We start from the raw sequence: 15276 nt of genomic DNA on the forward strand, positions 1-15276 counted from the left end.
ACTCTGTCCTCACTCCCCACCGCCACCCGCACCCATGACTTTGCTTTCTGAGCCTGCCCCAGGGGCTGTTGTTGTTCCACATCTTCCGGAGGTCTTTTTGGACGGAATCTGGAATCTGTATAGGATAGCAGACAGCCAGGCCTCAAATCAGTGCCACCACTTGGCTGGAGTCTGGAGTGGGGTGGTCGGAGTATCGTACAGCGGGGTGAGGGAGAGTGGAATGGGAGAGGAAATAACCAGAGCGTCCCTATGACTATGCAGAAGGTATGCAGATCTCCTTGCTGTATTAACCAGAACCAGCATCTCCCTCTGAGCTTAGGAGGAAGCCGGGCTTCCAAAGGCAGGTTTCGGTGAATATCAGTTTACCTATCTATATAAGCATTGGACGTCAGACTAGCAGCCCTTCGCCACCTTCTCTGTGACATCATGGATTCGTCCACCCAGATTTAGTGAAACTTTTGATCAGCCTAACACAATTTTGAGTACCTCTCAAGAGTACTCTGGATATGTGATTTAGGCTGCGTAATGCAATACATTTGAAGCACATTTCCCTCACCTCAAAGAATCCTTGGAACTGTAGTTTGCTAAGGTTGCTGGGAATTGTAGTTCTATGAGGGGTTGATTACAAAGCCCAGGACTCTTTTGTGGTAGTGGGAATGTGCTTTACATTGGCTTTGTGGTGTGTAGGCAGTCAGAGTATAGCCTTGTGAGAAAGAAAGATTCCACCTAAAAATTAGGAAGAACTTCCTCACAGTAAGAGCTGTTCGACAGTGGAATTTGCTGCCAAGGAGTGTGGTGGAGTCTCCTTCTTTGGAGGTCTTTAAGCAGAGGCTTGACAGCCATATGTCAGGAATGCTTTGATGGTGTTTCCTGCTTGGCAGGGGGTTGGACTGGATGGCCCTTCTATGATTCTAATAGCTCTTAGTCCTTTCTCTCTCGCTCGCTCATTTTTTTTAAAGGCCCTGGACCGGTTCAACGGCAGGCAAAAGTGATTTTGTGGGAGGCAACGCGATGGTCTGTGCCAAGCCTGGAACAGGTGGAGCAACCACTTAACATGGGATAAATAACCCACTTCCTTGGGTGGAGAAGGGTGTGATTTTCTGAATCTTCTCTTGACCTTCCCCAGAGAAGTGACAGGAATTAATTGGTTCCAGACTTTCCTTAGTTCTCGAACCTGCTCTCAGAATAAGGATTTAACAGTATCCATAAAGCACAGAGGGAATTGCTATTGCAGAGCACACCCAACCCTCCTCCCAATGGTACCCATGAGAAAGGGTGCCACCCTTCCAAGAGCCGCCGAGGAGCCTCACACAACATGCAAGATAAGTGAGACCAGCAGCCATTGCCAGGCTTGCCATTTCTCCTCCAATGTCTGGACTCCCGTGCCTATTATCAGCGATGCAACATAGAAATCCAACAGGTAAAGCTTTCAGATATTCAGATCTAGCGACCGGGTTGTGGGGGCGGGGTTATGACAGCCAGAACAGGTGGTTTGACTTCCATGCACCTTTGTTTTGTAGGGACAGGTCACTGGGGCTGTCCTAACACGACATGCAGAACCTGCTCCCTTTCTACTCTGTGTCAATTAATCCTGAATACGGATGATTGCCAGGCGGTTTGGTTAGGCTGTTAAAAAGATGTTACTTAATGCGGACTAGTTACTTTGCAAGTCCTTCCCGAGTGTCCCCACCCCACCTCCCGCGTCTTGAGCCCCTGCCTTCCGCTTTCGAAGCAAGAAAGGGACTCCAACCAACCGCACGACCGTTGGTGGTTTCCTGCTTAACAGAAAGCTAGGGGACAGATGCAGTGCTTTGAGGAAGGGTGCAGCCCCAAAGCAGGGTGGGTAGATCTCAGACAGCCTCTGAAAGGGGGAGAAGGAAATAGGCTACAGCTGTGCTCTTGAGAGTGCTGACAGGACTAAGAATGAAACACACACTTCCTGTAGCAGTTTTGTGGTGACATCACCTTTCGTAGGTAAGAGCGCACAGCCCTGTCAGCGTCTGTACACGTGTCACTCTCTCTGCAAACCGTGGAACTTAGGCAGCATGACAGACTTTTTTTTTAAAAAAAAAAAAGTTGGAAAGTAGGCAGAGCGAAGGGTGAAATAACTATTTGCTCCTAACCTCAAATCTCCCCCTCTCTCGCCCTTCTCTGTGCATATCAGCCTCTGGAGCGCTTGTTATCGGAGAGAGGAAGCACCTGAAATCCACGGGTCTCTTGAGGGTGAAGAGAACAAAAAGCAGCTCAAGAAGTTCGGGAAGACTGGAGTTCACAAGCAAATTCAAACGGAGCGTGTGAATTTCAGGGCAAGATAATTAAAACAGCCTGGATTAGGCGGGCTTTGTGAGCTGGGCTCTTCTGAGCGTCTGTTTTGAGGTTGTTACTTGGTTTTAAATAAAGGAACCTAGAGTCGTTTGCGGCTTCTGATCCTGGCACGCAAACAGAACAGGTGTGTTCACTGCGATTCCAACCCCACCCCACCACACCCGCTCCCCAAAACTCCCCGAAATATTTTCCCTAGCTACGGTAAATGATAAACGGGAGATGTAGGGCACAGAGTATTGTTTGTACATAACACAATGCACGTATTTTAGATTAATTAAAATAGTATTGGTGGGTGAAGGGTTATATGCATTAAGTTATGGTCTGAGATAACAGCTGTCCAGATCTCTCTCTCCCCTCCAGCCCCAGTGCTGTTTGTTAACTGTGATTTGCCACTGAGAACGGTTCCTTCAAAGAGCAGCAGATTCCACGCCCCCGGTGCCACCATCACCTTTTGCCTCCACAAGACCGAATGGGAAGCTGTTCGATTAGATTCCTCAGCCAGGTACAATCTATGGCCTCGGTTTCTGCTGATCAATAATATGATATTGTAAGCTGCGAGAGGCGGCGTAGTTATCTGTTGCCTTTGAAAGTGGAATGTACCCTGCCTAGAAAGGAAGAGCGGGGGTGGGGTGGGAGTAATGTTTGTTCTGGTCTGTTTGGGATTGGGACGTTTCTCTCCTTGCATTTATCAGTGCTGTGTGTGTGTCTGTGTAGGTAGGTGATGCTTGGTAAACTAGATTCTCTCTTCAACTTCCCCCAAGGACATGGGCGTAGTCAAGGGGGGGGTGCAAGTAAAACAATGGAAATACTTAACTAACTGACCAATCACGTCGGTCCCCCCCCTCCTACAAATGTCCTGTCCCCCTAACAAAGTTCTCTCCCCACCCCCGGCCTTACAAAAATCCTGGCTACTCCCATCATGCCCAAGAATTTCCATTTCAGGGTGTTTGCCCCACCCCGTGGCGAGAGATGGGCACGAGCATTTTCCTGCGTTTCTTTTAGCAAGAAACTGGGATTCTTGATTTCACAGTCCAAGCCATATGCATTTGGGCTTTTGTCTACACAAGACATCGCATGAGCTTCTGCAGTGAGCTATGGCCCTTCCTGCTGGTCAAGAGTCTCAAGACAGTTTTACAGAATGGTCGCTTCCTTTTAATGCGCCCCAATTGACTCAAGGTTGGAGTCAGAAGACTCCAATTCAATTCGTATCCCCCCAAAACAATGCAGATTAATTAATCCGGAGCAAAACCACGAATGCTCTCACCACCATACACTGAAACACAGTGGCAAAGACACCCAGCTCTTTGTGACCCAAGTGTACGGCGCAGGAAACTCACTTCCCATGTCCCTGTAGTGATGAACATGCCCCTAACGCTGGGAACGTCTAATACTGTAATATTATTCCGAGGACAGGAATGGCGTTTATTATATCAGATAGCCAAATGAAAGCCAAATAAAAGACCGTGATCTAGTCAGGCACATTCCAAAGGAAGGAAGGAAGGCTGTAGCAACAACCACATCGAGTCCCAGTCGGCTGTCCTCAGCCAGCCAATGACCCGCGAGCTGCGCGCCTATTGGCGCAGCGCTTCGCTGGCGCAGACTCAGTGCTCGCCGCGGTCAGTTTCCTTGCGCGTCCGGCGCTGCCCCATGTCTGCTGCGGCCGCCGGCACTCTTTGGCAATGGTCGTTTCTGTGTGTCTGGCTTCAAGGGAAGGTTCCCGTGGCCGAACAGCGGCAAGGACCGCAGCAGCTGCTTTGGAAGAAGGCGGTGGGGGGGGGGAAGTAAATATATATTATGGTTTTTGCCTGGCTACTGTAACAGCAGCCCTAGCTGGAAACAGAAGAAATGCAAGCTTACGTCTTCAAGGAATGTTCACTGGCTTCTTTTTCTCTCATCCCACAATTTATTTATTTTTGGGGGGGGGGAGAAGAAGTGAGATTTAGTGAGGATGCGTCTGTCTTTTAGAAATGAAGCTTTTTTTATCAGTTGTTGGCCAACATGTTAAAAAGGATGGATGAGTTGTTGGCAACGTGGTTGTTGTACATACCGGTAGATATCCAGCGCGGTCAAGAGCTACTGTAGAATTTGGGGAGATTCGGGATTCAAACCCCTTTTCAGCAGTTAAACTTACTGGTGATCCTGGGGCAGTTAGTCACCATCTTTCAGATTGACTTACCTCGCAGGGTTGTTGTTCCGTTAAAATGGAGGGAAGCATGCAGACACTAGGCCCTGAATTCTCCGGAGAAGCGACTGTAATAAAATAATAATATTTTCCCCTCCTTGAACACTTATGACACCCCGACCTTAAAACACTTGGACTTAAATGGACTGATTCAAATGCAAACCTCTATGCAGAACGCCTACACTGCAATCGTACAGTAGGCCTACTTGCGCGGGAGCAATCCCCACTGAATTCAGTGACTTAGGGGTCGCTTCCAACAAAAAAAGGACCTAAGCGATTTACAAACAAGTTTAAAGACACCCCCCGGAGTTCTATATATAAAGCAATACACTTCCATAAAGCCCCTGGCAGTAGGGTCAATGTTCAGTCAGGGATGATGGGATTTGTAGTCAAGCAGCAGAGCAGACTTTGCGTTGTTCATATCGCCGCCTGCAGGAGCCTCTTCTTTCTGAGCTGAGCCTGAAGGGAAATTCCATTGAAATCGGTGAAGATTCCCTTGTTCACTAAATGTGCAGAAGATTAAGCCAAGGGAGTTCACAACCGGCCCATTCAATATTGAGTGACTGCGACCTCAGGTGATGACTTACAGCCACCACCTCACGTCAGTTGGGTCACAGTGCTTTTTAATGGCAGCTTCTTAAACACCCAACTATGAGTCAGCCGGGGAAATAGAGGGTTTTGCTCCCGCGGGTGTGTGTCCCTCGCCCCCTCATCTTTATTCCCTCGATTGTGGGTTGGTTCTGTTATCAGTAACCCGGGCCGGGTGCTGAGTGCTTTAGGATCCTTATCGCTTTCCTCTTATAACACGGATGTGTAGTTTTATTCGATATTTGCATGAAACAGATGAAGTGGAGAGATTTGACGAGTGCGCTGTTTTTAATGGGACAGGCCATTTATGGCAAGACTCACTGCTGATTAGCAGGATAGAAAAACGATTTAAGTTCCCAGGGAGTGTGACAAAGGCCCCATCTGCACTATAGATTTGAAACAGTATCCTGCCACATGTCTCCCTCCCCCTCCCCAATAACCCTACAGAATTTACCCTCGGTTCAGTTAGTATAAGATTGGCGCTTTAGCCCTGAGGCTAAAAGCAGTATGTGTAACCCGATCCTAGGCATCTTTATCCAGAAGTAAATCCCACAAGATCCATTAGGTCTAACTCCCATGGACGTGCGTGCAATACTGAAGCCCAAGCCTCCACATGAAGTCAAGAGCTTTAAACGGGAGACTGGCAACTCGCAACAGGTCTGGATTCATTCCAGAATAACTACTATCCTTTGCTTCTACTGATATAAGAGGTTTAGATTGAATTTCGACAGAACAAGCGCACTGGAAGAAGGGGGCCTCCCTTCCTCCATCCTTAACTGGTGAAGTCAGCCTTCTTCTGACCAACCTGGTGCCCTCCAGATGTTTCGGACTACAATTCCCATGAGCCTCAGCTAGCACAGTCGCATATATCTGATAGAGGAGTGGCCTGATGGAAGTGGCAGTCCGAAGGACGAGGAGGACACCCGGTGGGCGAACACTGAGATAAGGGGTAACCGGATCATGCAAATATTGTTGTTGTTGTTTAGTCGTTTAGTCGTGTCCGACTCTTCGTGACCCCATGGACCAGAGCACTCCAGGCACTCCTGTCTTCCACTGCCTCCCGCAGTTTGGTCAAACTCATGTTCGTAGCTTCGAGAACACTGTCCAACTATCTCGTCCTCTGTCGTCCCCTTCTCCTAGTGCCCTCAATCTTTCCCAACATCAGGGTCTTTTCCAAGGATTCTTCTCTTCTCATGAGGTGGCCAAAGTATTGGCCAAACATGCAAATATGAGCTTCAGTAAATCCCAGGGTGTGATGCCGCCTCTCCCCACCGCCTGTTTCTGACTTCTCTGGTGAATGCCTGCCCCCCTTTAAGGGTTGCCCTCTGACTCTGCCGTGGGTGCAGGGTGTCCCCTTGCCCCCAGGATGCGGGGGAGGGTCCTGGTTGGCCGCAGCCCAGCCAGGGTCAGCCCTCGTTGACCTCCGTCCCCTCTCGCCCAAATTCCCCCCTTCCAGGTCCCCGCGGCCGGGGGTCTCCCTCCTTTCCGTTTCATTCTTCTCACACCCACCTCTCAGCCCCGGGGCAGCCAAGCGCGTTGATGGGATTGAGCAGAAACCCGCTGGGTCCTGCCTAGGACGAGGGCCGCCCAGCCACCGCGGCCCCTGGCTCCGAGGCAACGCTGGCCTGCAGAGGAAGAAGGGCAGCTCTTCCCGGCCGCCACCTGCTCAAGCCGCCGGCGCTGCCAAACAAAAAGCAAAGTCCTGCTCAACTCAAGCGGGAACTCTCAGCACAGACTAGCACGAAAGAGGACCGGGCAGCCACAAGGCAGGGCGAGCGACGGGAAGGTCCGGCCCGACCCGTCCATCTTGCGCACCGCTCCCTTCGCGTCTGCTGGATGCTACTAAAGGAGGCTTGGTTAGAAGAAGGAGCGTCCTTTGGCATGGATTGGACAGGTCCTGCTTCGTGGGGGCGGATGCTAAATACGGCCATGGGAGGTTCGGGTTCCTCGGTTCAGGGACGTGACCTTCCCTCTGCTTCTTTGAAGACCAAATGCACAACGCGTGGGCCTTGGCTCTGCTTTGGCCTTCCCGGCCAAGTGTTTTCAACAAATGGGGCACTCAAGCGGGTTGGGCGGCTGGGTAGGAGGTGAACTCACTAGGAAGCAAGGCAGTGTGGGTGTATGGGGAAATTTAGGGCGAATCCTGATAAGCTAGGGTTTTTCTTGGGGGAAGGGGATTTAAGATTGCCCAGCTGGTTCCAGGGAAAGCCTGAAGGCAGTGTGAAAGGCAAGGGCATTGTCTTTCTACTCCACAAAATCACAATTTATTTCAAAAGAGAAATATCATAGGATCTGATCTGTTTTTTTTAAAACAAAAATAGTTGCAAGTGGGATGCACATCTGTCCAATGGAACAAAGATTTAAGGAAAAGCAAAAAATTAAGAAATGTAAAATCTCCACTAACTGAAGAAAAACTAATATTCGGACTGGGATTAAGAATCCCAAGGGCAGGCCAGGGAACGTTTGCTGGGGATTTCTCAGTTCTTCAGCATGGATAAATTTGCTGACCCCTCTCTACATCCCCCGATCCCAGCTAAGGGCGCTGCTATCCAGACTTCTGTTGCCCTCTCGGTTTGGTACACTGTGCTCAGACTAGCTTCCTTCCTACCCACCCTAAAAAAAACCTGGGCGTTTGGGTGTCATCAGCACCACACACCACACTAGCCAACTGAGCTATCCAGGACAATAGCTCTCCCCCGTTGTTGTTGACTTATTGCCACCAGCAGTGGAGTCAGAACTTAGCTATCGTGCCTGGTAGCTATTGATAGCCTTACCCTGCATAGCATCCTCGTTAAAGCCGCCCGAGTTGGTGGCCACCGCTACATCCCGTTGCAGCGAGTTCCACCGGCTATAGAGACACTAATTATGAAGATCATGATAATGATCATCCTCATCAGAGGAGGGTGGCTCGGGGAGCTGCCTGTAACTGGCCAGGGCGATGGTTTTCTCCAGACCCAAGCCCTTGCAAAGGCATCTCTGCGTAGCATTTTGTGTTTGGCTCCTCTCCCATTCTCCCAGAGGGGTGACGCAGGGTGAAGGGACACGGGTGCGGGGCAGGGGGCACCTTTGCCCCAGGCAGGAAGCTGCGGCTGCCTTGTCCACGTGTCGCCTCCCTGTCACTTGCAAAACAGCCCCCTCCCCCTCCCCTCTGCCTCACTCGCAGAGACAGAACGGCTGACAGGAGGAGAGACGCGCGCCGTATTTATTGGGTTAGTCGCGCCCTTTGCCCCCATAAACCACACACCAAAGCATTCACTCGCGACCCCATCCCTCTACGCCAGTGGTAACCAACGCGGTGCCCTCAGACGGTGTCGGACTAACAGCCACCAACAGCCTCAAGCAAAATAGTTAATGGTGTGAGGGATGATGAGAGTTGTAGCTCAACAACTTCTGGCGCGAACCACCCTGACTAGTGGACAGCTCATTTGGTTAGACCGTGGTGCTGATAGTGCCGAGGTTGCAGGTTCGATTCCATAGGGGGCAGCTGCATATTTCTGCATTGCAGGGGGTTGAACTAGATGATCCTTAGGGTCCCTGTCAACTCTACAGTTCTATGATAGTCTTGCTCTACACTTACTACTAACCTGACATCATCTCCTACAAACAAGACTCCTTGCCTTGCCTCGATTCAGTTCTGTTCACCTCCTGGTGATTTCACGTCCGTCCTAACTGCTACCCCTGACCCCACCCTCACATCAAGAACATTCACAACATCCCTCGATCCCTTAGCATGTTGTGAGAGGGGACTCCAGCAGCCCTTAGGGCTCATGATGGGACAGAACAGTTTGGAGGTACAAATCGGGATAAAATTGACATCCGTCAGCGCTTTTATGTTGCAAGGATTCCTCTCGCGTCTCACCCACATCCATTCGCGCTGCACAGATGCACATCAAGAGTCCAGAGAAAAAAAGCAAAACGCAAAAGGGACACAGCTGTCTAAACACACGGAGGCACCCATAGACTCTTGCAAGGTGCACTCCTGAGCATCAAGCGAAAGGTGAGATCCTAGCTTTACACAATTCCTCGAAGTCAATGTTCATTGCACCCGCTGAGTCTTACTTTCCAGATGGCACGTTGAAGATTGGGCTGCACTTACTTACCGGTACCTGGAAGACCCTTTATTTGGAATGAGTGAGATTGTCCTGGTGTTCCTATGAATGAGCGCTGCAGAACCGTGGCACGTGCCCTGCGCCCACACACAAATGCACATACACCACAAAGCGCAACAAAGGCATGCCTCTGCACACACATGCTCTGCTCGCCCGCTTATTTAATAAGGAGTACTTTTGACACCTGCACACTTCAGATTCATTCACAGAGGCACAGGCGGAGAAAGACACGCCTCACTCTCTGCACACCTTCGTTTCAACACCCGCTCACTCACCACCGTGCTTCTTCGAAGGTATTGGATGGCCTCTATGAACACAACGGGGGAATGGGTTTCAAATACAGGGGAAATGCGCAAAGGGGCGGGGCTGGGCGGGGCTGGGTCAGCCAAGTGATGTAGAAAAAAGGAAGGTGCTTCTGTCCACTCGAGGAACACCAGGAGCTGCCTTCAGTCTAGTCAGTTCACTGACCCTCTACCTCAGTATTGCTTACACGGGCTAGCAGCCAGCGGTTCTCCAGGATTTCAGGCAAGGAGTCGTTCCCAGCCCTACCCAGAGCATAGCTCCCAAGTTATCCCTTTTTAAAGGGATTTTCCATTATGCTGAATAGGCTTCCTCGCGAGAAAAGGGAAAACTTAGCAGCTATGACCCAGAGATGACTGTACTTGGCACCTTCCGAATGAAAAGCAGATACTCTTTTATTGAGCTGTGATCCTTTACCAATTTGCAAAAGAATAAAAGAGAGAGAGATTGACTCAATCGTCTTCCTGGAGCCTGCATTCAGGTCCACCCCGGCTCAAACATTGTATTGATTTCGTGGCCACGAACTTAAAGCTCAACAATAATTACTTCTTTATTATTATTTTTAATTTTGTCCCCCTGCTTGCTGTGCGTAAACTCTGCAGTTACACCCGTCCTCTGGGGTTGATTTCGGAAAAACCCATCACCAACACAAAAATCCCGACCCCGTGTGTCGTCCCTGTTGTGTGAGTGTTGCGCGCATTTTGCCCAGCGACACTGGAACCGCTTCTTCTCTACTCGCACCGACCAGTAAGTCTCGGGCGCAGTGTCGCAATCTCGGGCGCAGCCGTCGCGCAATCTATTCGGCTCGCTTAGCGCCTCCACGACGCCCCCCGCTGGTTCTACCGGGCCACGCGAACACGCGCCAGACGCCACCTGACTCGGCAATTCCCTCCAATCGCCGCGCAGGCGCGCCAGGATCCAGCACCACAGGCTTGTCACTGCTTGTGGGGGGGGGTACGCTGTTTGCACGCTGCGCGTTCGTTACTGCATCGTCTATATAGTATATCTATATCAGAATGCGCAGTACTGTATTGGTTCGTTCCTCTCTGCCGTCCGCCTCCAGGCTGTTTCCGTCCGATACAGCCTCGGTATGAAAATGGTGATCTATAACCCCAAGCTGCCGAATGAGATTTTTGGGAAGCGGAGGTGGGGGTGGGGGTGAGGGATCGACAGGCAGGCAGGCAGCTAGCCAGCCAGCCTTGGGGAGATCCCCATTTGGAACGCAGAATACAGGCCCCTCCTCCTCTTATTTCCAGCCCTTTGGCCGAGGCATCCCCGGGCTCTTCCCGGTCCTCCTCCTCCACCCGCCCCCCTCCATACCGCACTGCAAATACAGCTCTAATGGGGAAGACACCGCCTTAGCTGCTCTCCCGCACACCCCGCCCAACGCTGCAGTCTCCTCCTGGTCCCCGATTTCAGCTCCGAGCCCTCTGAGACAAAAGCCACGCGTCGTGGCGCGGGGAGGGGAGGAAACAGGTGTTTGGCAGCCCCTGTTCCATTAAATAAACACGCGCACACAAAGAGAGAACCCGGGAGGGGGGAGCAGAGGCGCTCTCTCTCTCTCTCTCTCTCTCTCTCTCTCTCTCTCTCTCTCTCTCTCTCTGTGTGTGTGTGTGTGTGTGTGTAGGCGAAGGCGAGCCGGGGAGGAGGGGGAACTAATTTATCACGCTGCTAACGATCCTAAATGGAACTGCTGGCATTTTTTCTTCATAAAATCGCAATGCTAGACCGTTTTATTTCCACTTTCACACAGGCGCCACGCACTCGCTCCAAGACAGTCAAAATTGCAGCCAGATGGAGGGAGCCAAGGTGGAAGAGAAAGCCTTTACCTTATTTCTCCAAGCGGAGGCGCGCGGACATTAGGGAAGCTGAGATGTCCCAGCAAGGCGATTAGAAACGGAACAGGCATTTCGCACCGGAGGCTACTAGCTGTTTAGCCTCTTACTGTGCTTCTTTTTGGGGGGCGGGGCGGGGGGGTAGCGGGTAGAGGTGCGAGGGACAGACGGTGAAGACCCAACGGGGTGCGTGGAATAGACACGGGGGGGGTGTTAGGTGGCATGCATGTTACTATATTGTTTATCCCAGTGGCAATAAGAAAACAGCGAGTGAGAAGATTGTTATGCGAGGCAAACGTCACGGTCACCCTTCCTCTAAACTTTATATTGCTAAATTCAAGTTATGTAGTATCATTCTGATCCCAACGCCAACGCTGTTTCGTTTTGGAAAGAAACCTGCCCTAAAAACCCTGTCCCCAGATTGTTCAGAAACATGTTGAATATTGCTGCGTCTCCCTGCCTTTGCTATTTAAGTTTACCATTCAGAGGAATCCCTCCGATGCAGAGATGGATTGATCGATCAGTGACTGCTGAAGCCATAAAGGCCAATACGTAAGATCGTGCAGATAAATGTTTGGTTTCAGCTAGAATGGAATTGGAAAGCACCGCACACCCTTGCTCGACTGATATCACGAGCGTACCTAACTAATAGATCTTACAATTGCTATCTGATTTTGCTCAAGCACTGTGCTAGGAGCTGCACAAAACTCTTTACTTTTTTTAAAAAAACATTTATTATTATAAACATCCCCTCCGCCCCTGGTCGTGGCAAATAGCACCATAATGCAACTTAAGTTTTGAATCATACCACTCTTCGGGTCGAGTCCATCCTTTTTGTTCAGATCACGTCGGAACAGAGAAGGAAAGGTGGTTCCTTCCTCCCCGGTTTCTGAAACCCGGCGGGGGATGACTCCCAGCCTATCTCCCTCCCCCCTCCGCGCAGCGCCTGAACTTCTTCTTGAGTCCCTTCAAATCGTCTGAAAAGTAAACACAGTTAACTGGAGTAAAGAGGCAGTAAAGTCACTGAGGGATGAAATGCAGAGAAATAGTATCTTAAAGCAAATAGCTGCAGTCTTAAAGAGCCATTAGTGATTTAAAGGGGATGGAGGGCGGGGGAGGCGGCTTAAGGGGAAAAACTTACAGGATGGTTAGGCAAGAGGAGTCCGACCATGCGGGGAGGGGAGGTAAAAGGACGAGGGGAAGAGGGGAGAGAAACGCCTTGATCGCTCCACACACACGGCCACTTTGTTTACAAACCCCCAGCCACTTGACACCCTTGTGGGATGCGACAAACGCCTCATCATCTCCTTTCCCACAGCCGCCCTTACGTTTTATTATTTTATTTTAATTTATTAATTCTTCTTCTTCTTCTTCTTCTTCTTCTTCTTCTTCTTCTTCTTCTTCTTCTTCTTCTTCTTCTTCTTCTTCTTCTTCTTCTTCTCTCTCTCTCTCTCTCTCTCTCTCTCTCTCTCTCTCTCTCTCTCTCTCTCTCTCTCTCTCTCTCTCTCTCTCTCTCTCTCTCTCTCTCTCTCTCTCTCTCTCTCTCTCTCTCTCTCTCTCTCTCTCTCTCTCTCTCTCTCTCTCTCTCCCCCTGCTCGAGCAAACTTGCGAAAAGCTAAGCCCAGAGGTACTTGGCGCGAGGAAACCGGAGCCTCGTATTATAGGCTCTTGAGGTCGGCTTTATTTTCACTACCCAAACTGTTGGAAAGTATTTAAACTTAAGCAAAAACAGCTGTATTGCTGGCACCACTCGTTCTTGCTGCGAAGAAAGACTTTGTAGTCCACGGCTGGCTTCTTTAAAAAGGAGAACAGTTTTGGCTGCTATTGTCCGATGAGGTGATTTATTTTATTTTATTTTTATTTTACGTAATTTGTAAATAACCTCGTGTAATCCTCTCCCCGCGCCGGTGTTATAGGCTTTATTAACCCATAATACAATATATAATATGACTAATAGGTTTATATTAACCCCTCCGTCTAATCCATCCATCCTTGGGGAAGCAGCTATACCGTGGTAAGCTATTTGGGTATCTTTCTTAAACTCCCAACTCTATTGATCTGAACTCTGATACATTTATATTGACTTTTGGTCCTTTGTTATACCCTATCAGCACAAGCACAGCGAATCGTCTGAAACAGAAAATCTGCATAGCCTACTGAATAGAAAGTATCTGTCTGTCCCTGTGGAGCGAGGTTTTTTTTTGCTCCAGACTTCAAGCAGTTGGACAGAAATAGTTTATCTTGAAGCCTGATTTGGGGATCACGTCAAAATTATCCGGCATAACTGACTTCTGGATGGGGCGTGGGTCTTCAAAAGCCATCCAGCCAAAGTCTCCCTCCCTCCCTGTCCCGTCATTCCCGGAGTTCACAGGAAACGTTTTGTTGGTAAAGCCAAACTGATGTCAAATAAGTGTACTTAGGATCGCAGCTTCGTAGGTTTCTTTCGCTCCGATCCCACACGTGCTTAACTCTGAAGTGGGGAGTCATGGATGTCCGTGGAATTTACCGCCAAGTAAGGAGGCAAAGTTAGGATCTCCTGTTTAGCTTTATTACCGCTCAGATCCCTCCCCACCTAGGACGGAAAGGTCAATAAAGATAGGTAATAAGTAACAGAGACTCTTTTTCCACCGCGCAAATCGCGCGTTTATGGTTTTTCTATCGCATATTTCCGCATCCCTCTCACACATGTGCACAACCCCCGTCCCCGTATCTGTCTGCATGTGTCATGCTGCAAATATGCCTAAGTCAAAGTTCAACCGAGTTTTGCTCAATACGTTGCCATAAAACGGAACGGCTGCTGCGTTTTAACTTTTCTACGCAGCAGAACTCCAGAGGAAGGCGAACGCTTTGCTCGTGGAAAAGCGCAGGAGCCCCCCTGGTTTCGGCAGAGGTGGACGAGGGAGCAGAGCGAGGCTTTTCCTTGGCGACCGAGCCGAGGGCTGCCTTGGAAAGCGACCCGGCTCTGTGTGTCTGGCCCTTGGGAAGGAAAGAGGTCCAGTCCCAGGCCACCTCTTCCTCCGGTGCCACCGAAAAAGAGATGGGCTCGCTTGCTGAGTCGACTTTTTCAGCCCATTGTGTGCATTTGAGTACTATCCCCCCACCTTTTCTTTTCCAAATCCCTTTCTCTGCACACACGTCGCTGCTGCTGCCGCTGCTGCTTTTCAGGAAATGCAGCGTCTGCTTGAGCTGGGTGCAGGAAGGCAGCGCGCTGGCTGGCGGCTTCGGTGGTGGTACCTAACCCATTCTGCTCCCGCCTCCTCCTCCCGCTATTAAAAGGCACTTTAAACGGTGGGAGGAAGGAGAGGCGGTCGTGTGTGTGTGTGTGTGTGTGTGAGAGAGAGAGAGAGAGAGAGAGAGAGAGAGAGAGAATAGGCTAAATTATTTCATTTATTTTTGCAATGCACGCCACACTCGCCACCAAACCATCCTTGCCTAGAGGATCGAGAACGCCATCGATTCCCCAAACCTGTCCACGACCCAAACCAAGGAAACTTGGCATCCCCATTCACCCGGCGTGGACAACCCCCTTTATTATTCTACCAACACCCCTGATCTTCGGTTCTCTGCAAGGCTTAGGAAGGCGTCGTCGTCGTTTATTTTGTAAATTAGTCGTTTCAAACACACACAATAAAAGCGCTACAGTATCATTGGCTTCTAGAAATGCCACTGAATTTATACCACCCTCCTTCTCACCCACCCCATCCCGCATCCTTGCCCCCTACCACCCCCACCCCGCTACCAAACGGTGAATAGGGAGAAGATCGAGCTGTGGGCCCGAGTGCCTTGGCGAGCTGCAGAGAGTCCAGGCTGTAACGTCTCTCTGAGAAAGGGGGAAGGGATGGGTGGCTGGGGAGGGCTGCCTAGATGTGCACCCCTCCCCCCCGTCTCTAGAACCAGACAGCTGAGGACCCCCTCCTCCCTCCTTCCCTCCCCCCTC

General features: G+C 50.3%; 1 long non-coding RNA gene across 1 annotated transcript; it reads left to right on the forward strand.

Annotated features, from left to right (window-relative positions):
* Positions 1-1552: 1552 nt before the first annotated feature.
* On the forward strand, positions 1553-2427 carry LOC132591632 (uncharacterized). Its single transcript, XR_015948581.1, has 2 exons — positions 1553-1974; positions 2165-2427. It is a non-coding gene; the product is annotated as an uncharacterized LOC132591632 (long non-coding RNA).
* Positions 2428-15276: the final 12849 nt, after the last annotated feature.

This window comes from Zootoca vivipara, chromosome 2, assembly GCF_965207765.1.
Source record: "Zootoca vivipara chromosome 2, rZooViv2.hap1.1, whole genome shotgun sequence".
Classification (NCBI taxonomy): domain Eukaryota; kingdom Metazoa; phylum Chordata; class Lepidosauria; order Squamata; family Lacertidae; genus Zootoca; species Zootoca vivipara.